This window comes from Narcine bancroftii, chromosome 1 (assembly GCF_036971445.1).
Source record: "Narcine bancroftii isolate sNarBan1 chromosome 1, sNarBan1.hap1, whole genome shotgun sequence".
Classification (NCBI taxonomy): domain Eukaryota; kingdom Metazoa; phylum Chordata; class Chondrichthyes; order Torpediniformes; family Narcinidae; genus Narcine; species Narcine bancroftii.
This window is the reverse complement of record NC_091469.1, coordinates 313,927,790-313,943,425: the sequence shown is the minus strand read 5'-3', so window position 1 is coordinate 313,943,425 and position 15,636 is coordinate 313,927,790.

Below are 15,636 nucleotides of genomic sequence, written 5' to 3'. Positions count from 1 at the left end.
GGCAGGGAATCAGATGTGCGGAATCAGAGATGGGGAATCAGAGGCAGGGAATCAGAATCAGAAGCGGGGAATCAGAGGCGGGGAATAAGAGGCCGGGAATCAGAGGTGGGTAATCAGAGTCCGGGAATCAGAGGCGGGGAATGAGATATGGGGAATTAGAGGCGGGGAATCAGAGGCGGGGAGACAGAGGCGGGGAATCAGATATGGGGAATCAGAGGTGGCGAATCAAAGGCGGTGAATCAGAGATGGGGAATCAGAGGCGGGGAATCAGAGGCAGGGAATCAAACACGGGGAATGAGAGATGGGGATTTATAGCTGGGGAATCAGATGCGGGGAATCAGAGTTGGGGAATCAGAGGCGGTGAATCAGATATGGGGAAACAGAGGCGGGAAATCAGAGGCGGGGAAACAGAGGCGGGGAATCAGATATGGGGAATCAGAGGTGGGGAATCAGATATGGGGAAACAGAGGCGGGGAATCAGAGGCGGGGAAACAGAGGCGGGGAATCAGATATGGGGAATCAGAGGTGGGGTATCAGTGGTTGGGAATCAGAGGCAGAGAATCAGATATGGAGAATCAGAGGTGGTAAATCAGTGGTTGGGAATCAGATGTGCGGAATCAGAGATGGGGAATCAGAGTCCAGGAATCAGAGATGGGGAATCAGAGGCGGGGAATGAGATATGGGGAATCAGAGGCGGGGAATCAGAGGCAGGGAATCAGATGTGCGGAATCAGAGATGGGGAATCAGAGTCAGGGAATCAGAGATGGGGAATCAGAGGCGGGGAATGAGATATGGGGAATCAGAGGTGGAGAATCAGAGGCGGGGAAACAGATGCTGGGAATCAGATATGGGGAATCAGAGGTGGCGAATCAAAGGCGCTGAATCAGAGATGGGGAATGAGAGGCGGGGAATCAGAGGCAGGGAATCAAACACGGGGAATCAGAGGCGGGGAATCAGAGTTGGGGTATCAGAGGCGGGGACTCAGATATTGGGGAAACAGAGGCGGGGAATCAGAGGCGGGGAAACAGTGGCGGGGAATCAGATATGTGGAATCAGAGGTGGGGAATCAGAGGTTGAGAATCAGAGGCAGGGAATCAGAGGCGGGGAATCAGAGGCGGGGAATGAGTGGCAGGGAATCAGATGTGCGGAATCAGAGATGGGGAATCAGAGGCAGGGAATCAGAGGCGGGGAATCAGAGGCAGGGAATCAGAGGTCGGGAATCAGAGGCGGGGAATCAGATATGGGGAATCAGAGGTGGGGAATCAGAGGCAGGGAATCAGATGTGCGGAATCAGAGGTGGGGAATCAGAGTCCGGGAATCAGAGATGGGGAATCAGAGGCGGGGAATGAGATATTGGGAATCAGAGGCGGGGAATCAGAGGCAGGGAAACAGAGGCGGAGAATCAGATATGGGGAATCAGAGATGGCGAATCAAAGGCGTTGAATCAGAGATGGGGAATCAGAGGCGGGGAATCAGAGGCGGGGAATCAGAGTTGGGGAATCAGAGGCGGGGAATCAGATATGGGGAAACAGAGGCGGGGAATCAGAGGCGGGGAAACAGAGGCAGGGAATCAGATATGGGGAATCAGAGGTGGGGAATCAGATATGGGGAAACAGAGGCGGGGAATACGAGGCGGGAAACACAGGCGGGGAATCAGATATGGGGAATCAGAGGTGGGGAATCAGTGGTAGGGAATCAGAGGCAGGGAATCAGATATGGGGAATCAGAGGTGGGGAATCAGTGGTTGGGAATCAGAGGCAGGTAATCAGAGGCGGGGAATCAGAGGCGGGGAATCAGAGGCAGGGAATCAGATGTGCGGAATCAGAGATGGGGAATCAGAGTCCGGGAATCAGAGATGGGGAATCAGAGGCGGGGAATGAGATATGGGGAATCAGAGGCGGGGAATCAGAGGCGGGGAAGCAGTTGCGGGGAATCAGATATGTGGAATCAGAGGTGGCGAATCAAAGGCGCTGAATCAGAGATGGGGAATCAGAGGCGGGGAATCAGAGGCAGGGAATCAAACACGGGGAATCAGAGGCGGGGAATCAGAGTTGGGGAATGAGAGGCGGGGAATCAGATATGGGGAAACAGAGGCGGGGAATCAGAGGCGGGGAAACAGAGGCGGGGAATCAGATATGGGGAATCAGAGGTGGGGAATCAGAGGCAGGGTATCAGATGTGCGGAATCAGAGATGGGGAGTCAGAGGCAGAGAATCAGAATCAGAAGCGGGGAATAAGAGGCCGGGAATCAGATGTGGGGAATCAGAGTCCGGGAATCAGAGATGGGGAATCAGAGGCGGGGAATGAGATATTGGGAATCAGAGGCGGGGAATCAGAGGCGGGGAATAAGAGGCAGAGAAACAAAGGTGGGGAATCAGATATGGAGAATTAGAGGTTGGGAATCAGAGGCAGGGAATCAGAAGTGGGGAATCAGAGGCTGGGAATCAGATGCGGGGAATCAGAGGCGGGGAATCAGAGCTGGGGAATCAGAAGCGGGGAATCAGAGTTGGGGAATCAGAGGCACGGAATTAGATATGGGGAAACAGAGGAGGGGAATCAGAGGCGGGGAAACAGAGGCGGGGAATCAGATATGGGGAATCAGAGGTGGGGAATAAGTGGCAGGGAAGCAGAGGCGGGGTATCAGAGCTGGGGAATCAGAGGCGGGGAATCTGAGTTGGGGTATCAGAGGCGGGGAATCAGATATGGGGAAACAGACGGGGCATCAGAGGCGGGGAAACAGAGGCGGGGAATCAGATATGGGGAATCAGAGGTGGGGAATCAGAGGCAGGGAATCAGATGTGCGGAATCAGAGATGGGATATCAGAGGCATGGAATCAGAATCAGAAGTGGGGAATCAGATGCCGGGAATCAGAGGCCGGGAATCAGATGCCGGGAATAAGAGGCCGGGAATCAGAGGTGGGGAATCAGAGGCGGGGAATGAGATATGGGGAATCAGAGGCGGGGAATCAGAGGCGGGGAAACAGAGGCGGGGAATCAGATATGGGGAATCAGAGGTGGCGAATCAAAGGTTGTGAATCAGAGATGGGGAATCAGAGGCGGGGAATCAGAGGCAGGGAAACAAACACGGGGAATCAGAGGCGGGGAATCAGAGCTGGGGAATCAGAGGTGGGGAATCAGAGTTGGGGAATCAGAGGCGGGGAATCAGATATGGGGAAATAGAGTCGGGGAATCAGATGCAGGGAAACAGAGGCGGGGAATCAGATATGGGGAATCAGAGGAGGGGAATCAGAGGTTGGCAATCAGAGGCAGGGACTCAGAGGTTGGGATTCAGAGGCAGGGATTCAGATGCGGGGAATAAGACGCGGGGATTCAGAGCTGGGTAATCAGAGGCGGGGAATCAGAGTTGGGGAATCAGAGGCGGGGAATTAGATATGGGGAAACAGAGGCGGGGAATTAGAGGCGGGGAAACAGAGGCGGGGAATCAGATATGGGGAATCAGAGGTGGGGAATCAGAGGCAGGGAATCAGATGTGCGGAATCAGACATGGGGAATCAGAGGCAGGGAATCAGAATCAGAAGCGGGGAATCAGAGGTCGGGAATAAGAGGCCGGGAATCAGAGGTGGGTAATCAGAGTCCGGGAATCAGAGGTGGGGAATGAGATATGGGGAATTAGAGGCGGGGAATCAGAGGCGGGGAAACAGAGGCGGGGAATCAGATATGGGGAATCAGAGGTGGCGAATCAAAGGCGGTGAATCAGAGATGGGAAATCAGAGGCGGGGAATCAGAGGCAGGGAATCAAACACGGGGAATGAGAGATGGGGAATCATAGCTGGGGAATCAGAGGCGGGGAATCAGAGTTGGGGAATCAGAGGCGGTGAATCAGATATGGGGAAACAGAGGCGGGAAATCAGAGGCGGGGAAACAGAGGCGGGGAATCAGATATGGGGAATCAGAGGTGGGGAATCAGATATGGGGAAACAGAGGCGGGGAATCAGAGGCGGGGAAACAGAGGCGGGGAATCAGATATGGAGAATCAGAGGTGGGGAATCAGTGGTTGGGAATCAGAGGCAGAGAATCAGATATGGGGAATCAGAGGTGGGGAATAAGTGGTTGGGAATCAGATGTGCGGAATCAGAGATGGGGAATCAGAGTCCGGGAATCAGAGATGGGGAATATTGGGGGGGGAATGAGATATGGGGAATCAGAGGCGGGGAATCAGAGGCAGGGAATCAGATGTGCGGAATCAGAGATGGGGAATCAGAGTCCGGGAATCAGAGATGGGGAATCAGAGGCTGGGAATGAGATATGGGGAATCAGAGGCGGGGAATCAGAGGCGGGGAAACAGATAATGGGAATCAGATATGGGGAATCAGAGGTGGCGAATCAAAGGCGCTGAATCAGAGATGGGGAATGAGAGGCGGGGAATCAGAGGCAGGGAATCAAACACGGCGAATCAGAGGCGGGGAATCAGAGTTGGGGAATCAGAGGCGGGGACTCAGATATTGGGGAAACAGAGGCGGGGAATCAGAGGCGGGGAAACAGTGGCGGGGAATCAGATATGTGGAATCAGAGGTGGGGAATCAGAGGTTGAGAATCAGAGGCAGGGAATCAGAGGCGGGGAATCAGAGGCGGGGAATGAGTGGCAGGGAATCAGATGTGCGGAATCAGAGATGGGGAATCAGAGGCAGGGAATCAGAGGCGGGGAATCAGAGGCAGGGAATCAGAGGTCGGGAATCAGAGGCGGGGAATCAGATATGGGGAATCAGAGGCGGGGAATCAGAGGCAGGGAATCAGATGTGCGGAATCAGAGATGGGGAATCAGAGTCCGGGAATCAGAGATGGGGAATCAGAGGCTGGGAATGAGATATGGGGAATAAGAGGCGGGGAATCAGAGGCGGGGAAACAGATGCTGGGAATCAGATATGGGGAATCAGAGGTGGCGAATCAAAGGCGCTGAATCAGAGATGGGGAATGAGATGCGGGGAATCAGAGGCAGGGAATCAAACACGGGGAATCAGAGGCGGGGAATCAGAGTTGGGGAATCAGAGGCGGGGACTCAGATATTGGGGAAACAGAGGCGGGGAATCAGAGGCGGGGAAACAGTGGCGGGGAATCAGATATGTGGAATCAGAGGTGGGGAATCAGAGGTTGAGAATCAGAGGCAGGGAATCAGAGGCGGGGAATCAGAGGCGGGGAATGAGTGGCAGGGAATCAGATGTGCGGAATCAGAGATGGGGAATCAGAGGCTGGGAATCGGAGGCGGGGAATCAGAGGCAGGGAATCAGAGGTCGGGAATAAGAGGCGGAGAATCAGATATGGGGAATCAGAGGTGGGGAATCAGAGGCAGGGAATCAGATGTGCGGAATCAGAGGTTGGGAATCAGGGTCCGGGAATCAGAGATGGGGAATCAGAGGTGGCGAATCAAAGGTTGTGAATAAGAGATGGTGAATCAGAGGCGGGGAATCAGAGGCAGGGAATCAAACACGGGGAATCAGAGGCGGGTAATCAGAGCTGGGGAATCAGATGCGGGGAATCAGTTGGGGAATCAGAGGCGTGGAATCAGATATGGGGAAACAGAGGCGGGGAATCAGAGGCGGGGAAACAGAGGCGGGGAATCAGATATGGGGAATCAGAGGTGGGGAATCAGATATGGGGAAACAGAGGTGGGGAATCAGAGGCGGGGATACAGATGTGGGGAATCAGATATGGGGAATCAGAGGTGGGGAATCAGAGGTTGGGAATCAAACACGGGGAATGAGAGACGGGGAATCATAGCTGGGGAATCAGAGGCGGGGAATCAGAGTTGGGGAATCAGAGGCGGGGAATCAGATATGGGGAAACAGAGGCGGGGAACAGAGGCGGGGAATCAGATATGGGGAAACAGAGGCGGGGAATCAGAGGCGGGGAAACAGAGGCGGGGAATCAGATATGGGGAATCAGAGGTGGGGAATCAGATATGGGGAAACAGAGGCGGGGAATACGAGGCGGGAAACACAGGCGGGGAATCAGATATGGGGAATCAGAGGTGTGGAATCAGTGGTTGGGAATCAGAGGCAGGGAATCAGATATGGGGAATCAGAGGTGGGGAATCAGTGGTTGGGAATCAGAGGCAGGTAATCAGAGGCGGGGAATCAGAGGCGGGGAATCAGAGGCAGGGAATCAGATGTGCGGAATCAGAGATGGGGAATCAGAGTCCGGGAATCAGAGATGGGGAATCAGAGGCGGGGAATGAGATATGGGGAATCAGAGGCGGGGAATCAGAGGCGGGGAAGCAGTTGCGGGGAATCAGATATGGGGAATCAGATGTGGTGAATCAAAGGCGCTGAATCAGAGATGGGGAATCAGAGGCGGGGAATCAGAGGCAGGGAATCAAACACGGGGAATCAGAGGCGGGGAATCAGAGTTGGGGAATGAGAGGCGGGGAATCAGATATTGGGAAACAGAGGCGGGGAATCAGAGGCGGGGAAACAGAGGCGGGAAATCAGATATGGGGAATCAGAGGTGGGGAATCAGAGGTTGCGAATCAGAGGAAGGGAATCAGAGGCGGGGAATCAGAGGCGGGGAATCAGAGGCAGGGAATCAGATGTGCGGAATCAGAGATGGTGAATCAGAGGCAGGGAATCAGAGGCGGGGAATCAGAGGCAGGGAATCAGAGGCCGGGAATCAGAGGCGGGGAATCAGATATGGGGAATCAGAGGTGGGGAATCAGAGGCAGGGAATCAGATGTGCGGAATCGGAGATGGGGAATCAGAGGCAGAGAATCAGAATCAGAAGCGGGGAATAAGAGGCCGGGAATCAGAGGTGGGGAATCAGAGTCCGGGAATCAGAGATGGGGACTCAGAGGCGGGGAATGAGATATTGGGAATCAGAGGCGGGGAATCAGAGGCAGGGAAACAGAGGCGGGGAATCAGATATGGGGAATCAGAGGTTGGGAATCAGAGGCAGGGAATCAGAGGTGGGGAATCAGAGGCAGGGAATCAGATGCGGGGAATCAGAGGCGGGGAATCAAAGCTGGGGAATCAGAGGCGGGGAATCAGAGTTGGGGGAATCAGAGGCCTGGAATTAGATATGGGGAAACAGAGGAGGGGAATCAGAGGCGGGGAAACAGAGGCGGGGAAACAGATATGGGGAATCAGAGGTGGGGAATAAGTTGCAGGGAAGCAGAGGCCGGGTATCAGAGCTGGGGAATAAGAGGCGGGGAATCTGAGTTGGGGTATCAGAGGCGGGGAATCAGATATGGGGAAACAGAGGCGGGGCATCAGAGGTGGGGAAACAGAGGCGGGGAATCAGATATGGGGAATCAGATGTGGGGAATCAGAGGCAGGGAGTCAGATGTGCGGAATCAGAGATGGGGAATCAGAGGCATGGAATCAGAATCAGAAGCGGGGAATCAGAGGCCGGGAATCAGATATGGGGAAACAGAGGCGGGGAATCAGAGGCGGGGATACAGATGTGGGGAATCAGATATGGGGAATCAGAGGTGGGGAATCAGAGGTTGGGAATCAAACACGGGGAATGAGAGACGGGGAATCATAGCTGGGGAATCAGAGGCGGGGAATCAGAGTTGGGGAATCAGAGGCGGGGAATCAGATATGGGGAAACAGAGGCGGGGAACAGAGGCGGGGAATCAGATATGGGGAAACAGAGGCGGGGAATCAGAGGCGGGGAAACAGAGGCGGGGAATCAGATATGGGGAATCAGAGGTGGGGAATCAGATATGGGGAAACAGAGGCGGGGAATACGAGGCGGGAAACACAGGCGGGGAATCAGATATGGGGAATCAGAGGTGTGGAATCAGTGGTTGGGAATCAGAGGCAGGGAATCAGATATGGGGAATCAGAGGTGGGGAATCAGTGGTTGGGAATCAGAGGCAGGTAATCAGAGGCGGGGAATCAGAGGCGGGGAATCAGAGGCAGGGAATCAGATGTGCGGAATCAGAGATGGGGAATCAGAGTCCGGGAATCAGAGATGGGGAATCAGAGGCGGGGAATGAGATATGGGGAATCAGAGGCGGGGAATCAGAGGCGGGGAAGCAGTTGCGGGGAATCAGATATGGGGAATCAGATGTGGTGAATCAAAGGCGCTGAATCAGAGATGGGGAATCAGAGGCGGGGAATCAGAGGCAGGGAATCAAACACGGGGAATCAGAGGCGGGGAATCAGAGTTGGGGAATGAGAGGCGGGGAATCAGATATTGGGAAACAGAGGCGGGGAATCAGAGGCGGGGAAACAGAGGCGGGAAATCAGATATGGGGAATCAGAGGTGGGGAATCAGAGGTTGCGAATCAGAGGAAGGGAATCAGAGGCGGGGAATCAGAGGCGGGGAATCAGAGGCAGGGAATCAGATGTGCGGAATCAGAGATGGTGAATCAGAGGCAGGGAATCAGAGGCGGGGAATCAGAGGCAGGGAATCAGAGGCCGGGAATCAGAGGCGGGGAATCAGATATGGGGAATCAGAGGTGGGGAATCAGAGGCAGGGAATCAGATGTGCGGAATCGGAGATGGGGAATCAGAGGCAGAGAATCAGAATCAGAAGCGGGGAATAAGAGGCCGGGAATCAGAGGTGGGGAATCAGAGTCCGGGAATCAGAGATGGGGACTCAGAGGCGGGGAATGAGATATTGGGAATCAGAGGCGGGGAATCAGAGGCAGGGAAACAGAGGCGGGGAATCAGATATGGGGAATCAGAGGTTGGGAATCAGAGGCAGGGAATCAGAGGTGGGGAATCAGAGGCAGGGAATCAGATGCGGGGAATCAGAGGCGGGGAATCAAAGCTGGGGAATCAGAGGCGGGGAATCAGAGTTGGGGAATCAGAGGCCTGGAATTAGATATGGGGAAACAGAGGAGGGGAATCAGAGGCGGGGAAACAGAGGCGGGGAAACAGATATGGGGAATCAGAGGTGGGGAATAAGTTGCAGGGAAGCAGAGGCCGGGTATCAGAGCTGGGGAATAAGAGGCGGGGAATCTGAGTTGGGGTATCAGAGGCGGGGAATCAGATATGGGGAAACAGAGGCGGGGCATCAGAGGTGGGGAAACAGAGGCGGGGAATCAGATATGGGGAATCAGATGTGGGGAATCAGAGGCAGGGAGTCAGATGTGCGGAATCAGAGATGGGGAATCAGAGGCATGGAATCAGAATCAGAAGCGGGGAATCAGAGGCCGGGAATCAGAGGCCGGGAATCAGATGCCGGGAATAAGAGGCCAGGAATCAGAGGTGGGGAATCAGAGTCCGGGAATCAGAGATGGGGAATCAGAGGCGGGGAATGAGATATGGGGAATCAGAGGTGGGGAATCAGAGGCGGGGAATCAGATATGGGGAATACGAGGTGGCGAATCAAAGGTTGTGAATAAGAGATGGTGAATCAGAGGCGGGGAATCAGAGGCAGGGAATCAAACACGGGGAATCAGAGGCGGGTAATCAGAGCTGGGGAATCAGATGCGGGGAATCAGTTGGGGAATCAGAGGCGTGGAATCAGATATGGGGAAACAGAGGCGGGGAATCAGAGGCGGGGAAACAGAGGCGGGGAATCAGATATGGGGAATCAGAGGTGGGGAATCAGATATGGGGAAACAGAGGCGCGGAATCAGAGGCGGAAAACAGAGGCGGGGAATCAGTGGTTGGGAATCAGAGGCAGGGAATCAGATATGGGGATTCAGAGGTGGGGAATCAGTGGTTGGGAATCAGAGGCAGGTAATCAGAGGCGGGGAATCAGAGGCGGGGAATCAGAGGCAGGGAATCAGATGTGCGGAATCAGAGATGGGGAATCAGAGTCCGGGAATCAGAGATGGGGAATCAGAGGCGGGGAATGAGATATGGGGAATCAGAGGCGGGGAATCAGAGGCGGGGATTCAGAGGTTGGGATTCAGAGGCAGGGAATCAGAGGCAGGGACTCAGAGGTTGGGATTCAGAGGCAGGGAATCAGATGCGGGGAATAAGACGCGGGGATTCAGAGCTGGGTAATCAGAGGCGGGGAATAAGAGTTGGGGAATCAGAGGCGGGGAATTAGATATGGGGAAACAGAGGCGGGGAATTAGAGGCGGGGAAACAGAGGCGGGGAATCAGATATGGGGAATCAGAGGTGGGGAATCAGAGGCAGGGAATCAGATGTGCGGAATCAGAGATGGGGAATCAGAGGCAGGGAATCAGAATCAGAAGCGGGGAATCAGAGGCGGGGAATAAGAGGCCGGGAATCAGAGGTGGGTAATCAGAGTCCGGGAATCAGAGGCGGGGAATGAGATATGGGGAATTAGAGGCGGGGAATCAGAGGCGGGGAGACAGAGGCGGGGAATCAGATATGGGGAATCAGAGGTGGCGAATCAAAGGCGGTGAATCAGAGATGGGGAATCAGAGGCGGGGAATCAGAGGCAGGGAATCAAACACGGGGAATGAGAGATGGGGATTTATAGCTGGGGAATCAGATGCGGGGAATCAGAGTTGGGGAATCAGAGGCGGTGAATCAGATATGGGGAAACAGAGGCGGGAAATCAGAGGCGGGGAAACAGAGGCGGGGAATCAGATATGGGGAATCAGAGGTGGGGAATCAGATATGGGGAAACAGAGGCGGGGAATCAGAGGCGGGGAAACAGAGGCGGGGAATCAGATATGGGGAATCAGAGGTGGGGTATCAGTGGTTGGGAATCAGAGGCAGAGAATCAGATATGGAGAATCAGAGGTGGTAAATCAGTGGTTGGGAATCAGATGTGCGGAATCAGAGATGGGGAATCAGAGTCCAGGAATCAGAGATGGGGAATCAGAGGCGGGGAATGAGATATGGGGAATCAGAGGCGGGGAATCAGAGGCAGGGAATCAGATGTGCGGAATCAGAGATGGGGAATCAGAGTCCGGGAATCAGAGATGGGGAATCAGAGGCGGGGAATGAGATATGGGGAATCAGAGGTGGAGAATCAGAGGCGGGGAAACAGATGCTGGGAATCAGATATGGGGAATCAGAGGTGGCGAATCAAAGGCGCTGAATCAGAGATGGGGAATGAGAGGCGGGGAATCAGAGGCAGGGAATCAAACACGGGGAATCAGAGGCGGGGAATCAGAGTTGGGGTATCAGAGGCGGGGACTCAGATATTGGGGAAACAGAGGCGGGGAATCAGAGGCGGGGAAACAGTGGCGGGGAATCAGATATGTGGAATCAGAGGTGGGGAATCAGAGGTTGAGAATCAGAGGCAGGGAATCAGAGGCGGGGAATCAGAGGCGGGGAATGAGTGGCAGGGAATCAGATGTGCGGAATCAGAGATGGGGAATCAGAGGCAGGGAATCAGAGGCGGGGAATCAGAGGCAGGGAATCAGAGGTCGGGAATCAGAGGCGGGGAATCAGATATGGGGAATCAGAGGTGGGGAATCAGAGGCAGGGAATCAGATGTGCGGAATCAGAGGTGGGGAATCAGAGTCCGGGAATCAGAGATGGGGAATCAGAGGCGGGGAATGAGATATTGGGAATCAGAGGCGGGGAATCAGAGGCAGGGAAACAGAGGCGGAGAATCAGATATGGGGAATCAGAGATGGCGAATCAAAGGCGTTGAATCAGAGATGGGGAATCAGAGGCGGGGAATCAGAGGCGGGGAATCAGAGTTGGGGAATCAGAGGCGGGGAATCAGATATGGGGAAACAGAGGCGGGGAATCAGAGGCGGGGAAACAGAGGCAGGGAATCAGATATGGGGAATCAGAGGTGGGGAATCAGATATGGGGAAACAGAGGCGGGGAATACGAGGCGGGAAACACAGGCGGGGAATCAGATATGGGGAATCAGAGGTGGGGAATCAGTGGTAGGGAATCAGAGGCAGGGAATCAGATATGGGGAATCAGAGGTGGGGAATCAGTGGTTGGGAATCAGAGGCAGGTAATCAGAGGCGGGGAATCAGAGGCGGGGAATCAGAGGCAGGGAATCAGATGTGCGGAATCAGAGATGGGGAATCAGAGTCCGGGAATCAGAGATGGGGAATCAGAGGCGGGGAATGAGATATGGGGAATCAGAGGCGGGGAATCAGAGGCGGGGAAGCAGTTGCGGGGAATCAGATATGTGGAATCAGAGGTGGCGAATCAAAGGCGCTGAATCAGAGATGGGGAATCAGAGGCGGGGAATCAGAGGCAGGGAATCAAACACGGGGAATCAGAGGCGGGGAATCAGAGTTGGGGAATGAGAGGCGGGGAATCAGATATGGGGAAACAGAGGCGGGGAATCAGAGGCGGGGAAACAGAGGCGGGGAATCAGATATGGGGAATCAGAGGTGGGGAATCAGAGGCAGGGTATCAGATGTGCGGAATCAGAGATGGGGAGTCAGAGGCAGAGAATCAGAATCAGAAGCGGGGAATAAGAGGCCGGGAATCAGATGTGGGGAATCAGAGTCCGGGAATCAGAGATGGGGAATCAGAGGCGGGGAATGAGATATTGGGAATCAGAGGCGGGGAATCAGAGGCGGGGAATAAGAGGCAGAGAAACAAAGGTGGGGAATCAGATATGGAGAATTAGAGGTTGGGAATCAGAGGCAGGGAATCAGAAGTGGGGAATCAGAGGCTGGGAATCAGATGCGGGGAATCAGAGGCGGGGAATCAGAGCTGGGGAATCAGAAGCGGGGAATCAGAGTTGGGGAATCAGAGGCACGGAATTAGATATGGGGAAACAGAGGAGGGGAATCAGAGGCGGGGAAACAGAGGCGGGGAATCAGATATGGGGAATCAGAGGTGGGGAATAAGTGGCAGGGAAGCAGAGGCGGGGTATCAGAGCTGGGGAATCAGAGGCGGGGAATCTGAGTTGGGGTATCAGAGGCGGGGAATCAGATATGGGGAAACAGACGGGGCATCAGAGGCGGGGAAACAGAGGCGGGGAATCAGATATGGGGAATCAGAGGTGGGGAATCAGAGGCAGGGAATCAGATGTGCGGAATCAGAGATGGGATATCAGAGGCATGGAATCAGAATCAGAAGTGGGGAATCAGATGCCGGGAATCAGAGGCCGGGAATCAGATGCCGGGAATAAGAGGCCGGGAATCAGAGGTGGGGAATCAGAGGCGGGGAATGAGATATGGGGAATCAGAGGCGGGGAATCAGAGGCGGGGAAACAGAGGCGGGGAATCAGATATGGGGAATCAGAGGTGGCGAATCAAAGGTTGTGAATCAGAGATGGGGAATCAGAGGCGGGGAATCAGAGGCAGGGAAACAAACACGGGGAATCAGAGGCGGGGAATCAGAGCTGGGGAATCAGAGGTGGGGAATCAGAGTTGGGGAATCAGAGGCGGGGAATCAGATATGGGGAAATAGAGTCGGGGAATCAGATGCAGGGAAACAGAGGCGGGGAATCAGATATGGGGAATCAGAGGAGGGGAATCAGAGGTTGGCAATCAGAGGCAGGGACTCAGAGGTTGGGATTCAGAGGCAGGGATTCAGATGCGGGGAATAAGACGCGGGGATTCAGAGCTGGGTAATCAGAGGCGGGGAATCAGAGTTGGGGAATCAGAGGCGGGGAATTAGATATGGGGAAACAGAGGCGGGGAATTAGAGGCGGGGAAACAGAGGCGGGGAATCAGATATGGGGAATCAGAGGTGGGGAATCAGAGGCAGGGAATCAGATGTGCGGAATCAGAGATGGGGAATCAGAGGCAGGGAATCAGAATCAGAAGCGGGGAATCAGAGGTCGGGAATAAGAGGCCGGGAATCAGAGGTGGGTAATCAGAGTCCGGGAATCAGAGGTGGGGAATGAGATATGGGGAATTAGAGGCGGGGAATCAGAGGCGGGGAAACAGAGGCGGGGAATCAGATATGGGGAATCAGAGGTGGCGAATCAAAGGCGGTGAATCAGAGATGGGAAATCAGAGGCGGGGAATCAGAGGCAGGGAATCAAACACGGGGAATGAGAGATGGGGAATCATAGCTGGGGAATCAGAGGCGGGGAATCAGAGTTGGGGAATCAGAGGCGGTGAATCAGATATGGGGAAACAGAGGCGGGAAATCAGAGGCGGGGAAACAGAGGCGGGGAATCAGATATGGGGAATCAGAGGTGGGGAATCAGATATGGGGAAACAGAGGCGGGGAATCAGAGGCGGGGAAACAGAGGCGGGGAATCAGATATGGAGAATCAGAGGTGGGGAATCAGTGGTTGGGAATCAGAGGCAGAGAATCAGATATGGGGAATCAGAGGTGGGGAATAAGTGGTTGGGAATCAGATGTGCGGAATCAGAGATGGGGAATCAGAGTCCGGGAATCAGAGATGGGGAATATTGGGGGGGGAATGAGATATGGGGAATCAGAGGCGGGGAATCAGAGGCAGGGAATCAGATGTGCGGAATCAGAGATGGGGAATCAGAGTCCGGGAATCAGAGATGGGGAATCAGAGGCTGGGAATGAGATATGGGGAATCAGAGGCGGGGAATCAGAGGCGGGGAAACAGATAATGGGAATCAGATATGGGGAATCAGAGGTGGCGAATCAAAGGCGCTGAATCAGAGATGGGGAATGAGAGGCGGGGAATCAGAGGCAGGGAATCAAACACGGGGAATCAGAGGCGGGGAATCAGAGTTGGGGAATCAGAGGCGGGGACTCAGATATTGGGGAAACAGAGGCGGGGAATCAGAGGCGGGGAAACAGTGGCGGGGAATCAGATATGTGGAATCAGAGGTGGGGAATCAGAGGTTGAGAATCAGAGGCAGGGAATCAGAGGCGGGGAATCAGAGGCGGGGAATGAGTGGCAGGGAATCAGATGTGCGGAATCAGAGATGGGGAATCAGAGGCAGGGAATCAGAGGCGGGGAATCAGAGGCAGGGAATCAGAGGTCGGGAATCAGAGGCGGGGAATCAGATATGGGGAATCAGAGGCGGGGAATCAGAGGCAGGGAATCAGATGTGCGGAATCAGAGATGGGGAATCAGAGTCCGGGAATCAGAGATGGGGAATCAGAGGCTGGGAATGAGATATGGGGAATAAGAGGCGGGGAATCAGAGGCGGGGAAACAGATGCTGGGAATCAGATATGGGGAATCAGAGGTGGCGAATCAAAGGCGCTGAATCAGAGATGGGGAATGAGATGCGGGGAATCAGAGGCAGGGAATCAAACACGGGGAATCAGAGGCGGGGAATCAGAGTTGGGGAATCAGAGGCGGGGACTCAGATATTGGGGAAACAGAGGCGGGGAATCAGAGGCGGGGAAACAGTGGCGGGGAATCAGATATGTGGAATCAGAGGTGGGGAATCAGAGGTTGAGAATCAGAGGCAGGGAATCAGAGGCGGGGAATCAGAGGCGGGGAATGAGTGGCAGGGAATCAGATGTGCGGAATCAGAGATGGGGAATCAGAGGCTGGGAATCGGAGGCGGGGAATCAGAGGCAGGGAATCAGAGGTCGGGAATAAGAGGCGGAGAATCAGATATGGGGAATCAGAGGTGGGGAATCAGAGGCAGGGAATCAGATGTGCGGAATCAGAGGTTGGGAATCAGGGTCCGGGAATCAGAGATGGGGAATCAGAGGCGGGGAATGAGATATTGGGAATCAGAGGCGGGGAATCAGAGGCAGGGAAACAGAAGCGGAGAATCAGATATGGGGAATCAGAGATGGCGAATCAAAGGCGTTGAATCAGAGATGGGGAATCAGAGGCGGGGAATCAGAGGCGGGGAATCAGTGTTGGGGAATCAGAGGCGGGGAATCAGATATGGGGAAACAGAGGTGGGGAATCAGAGGCG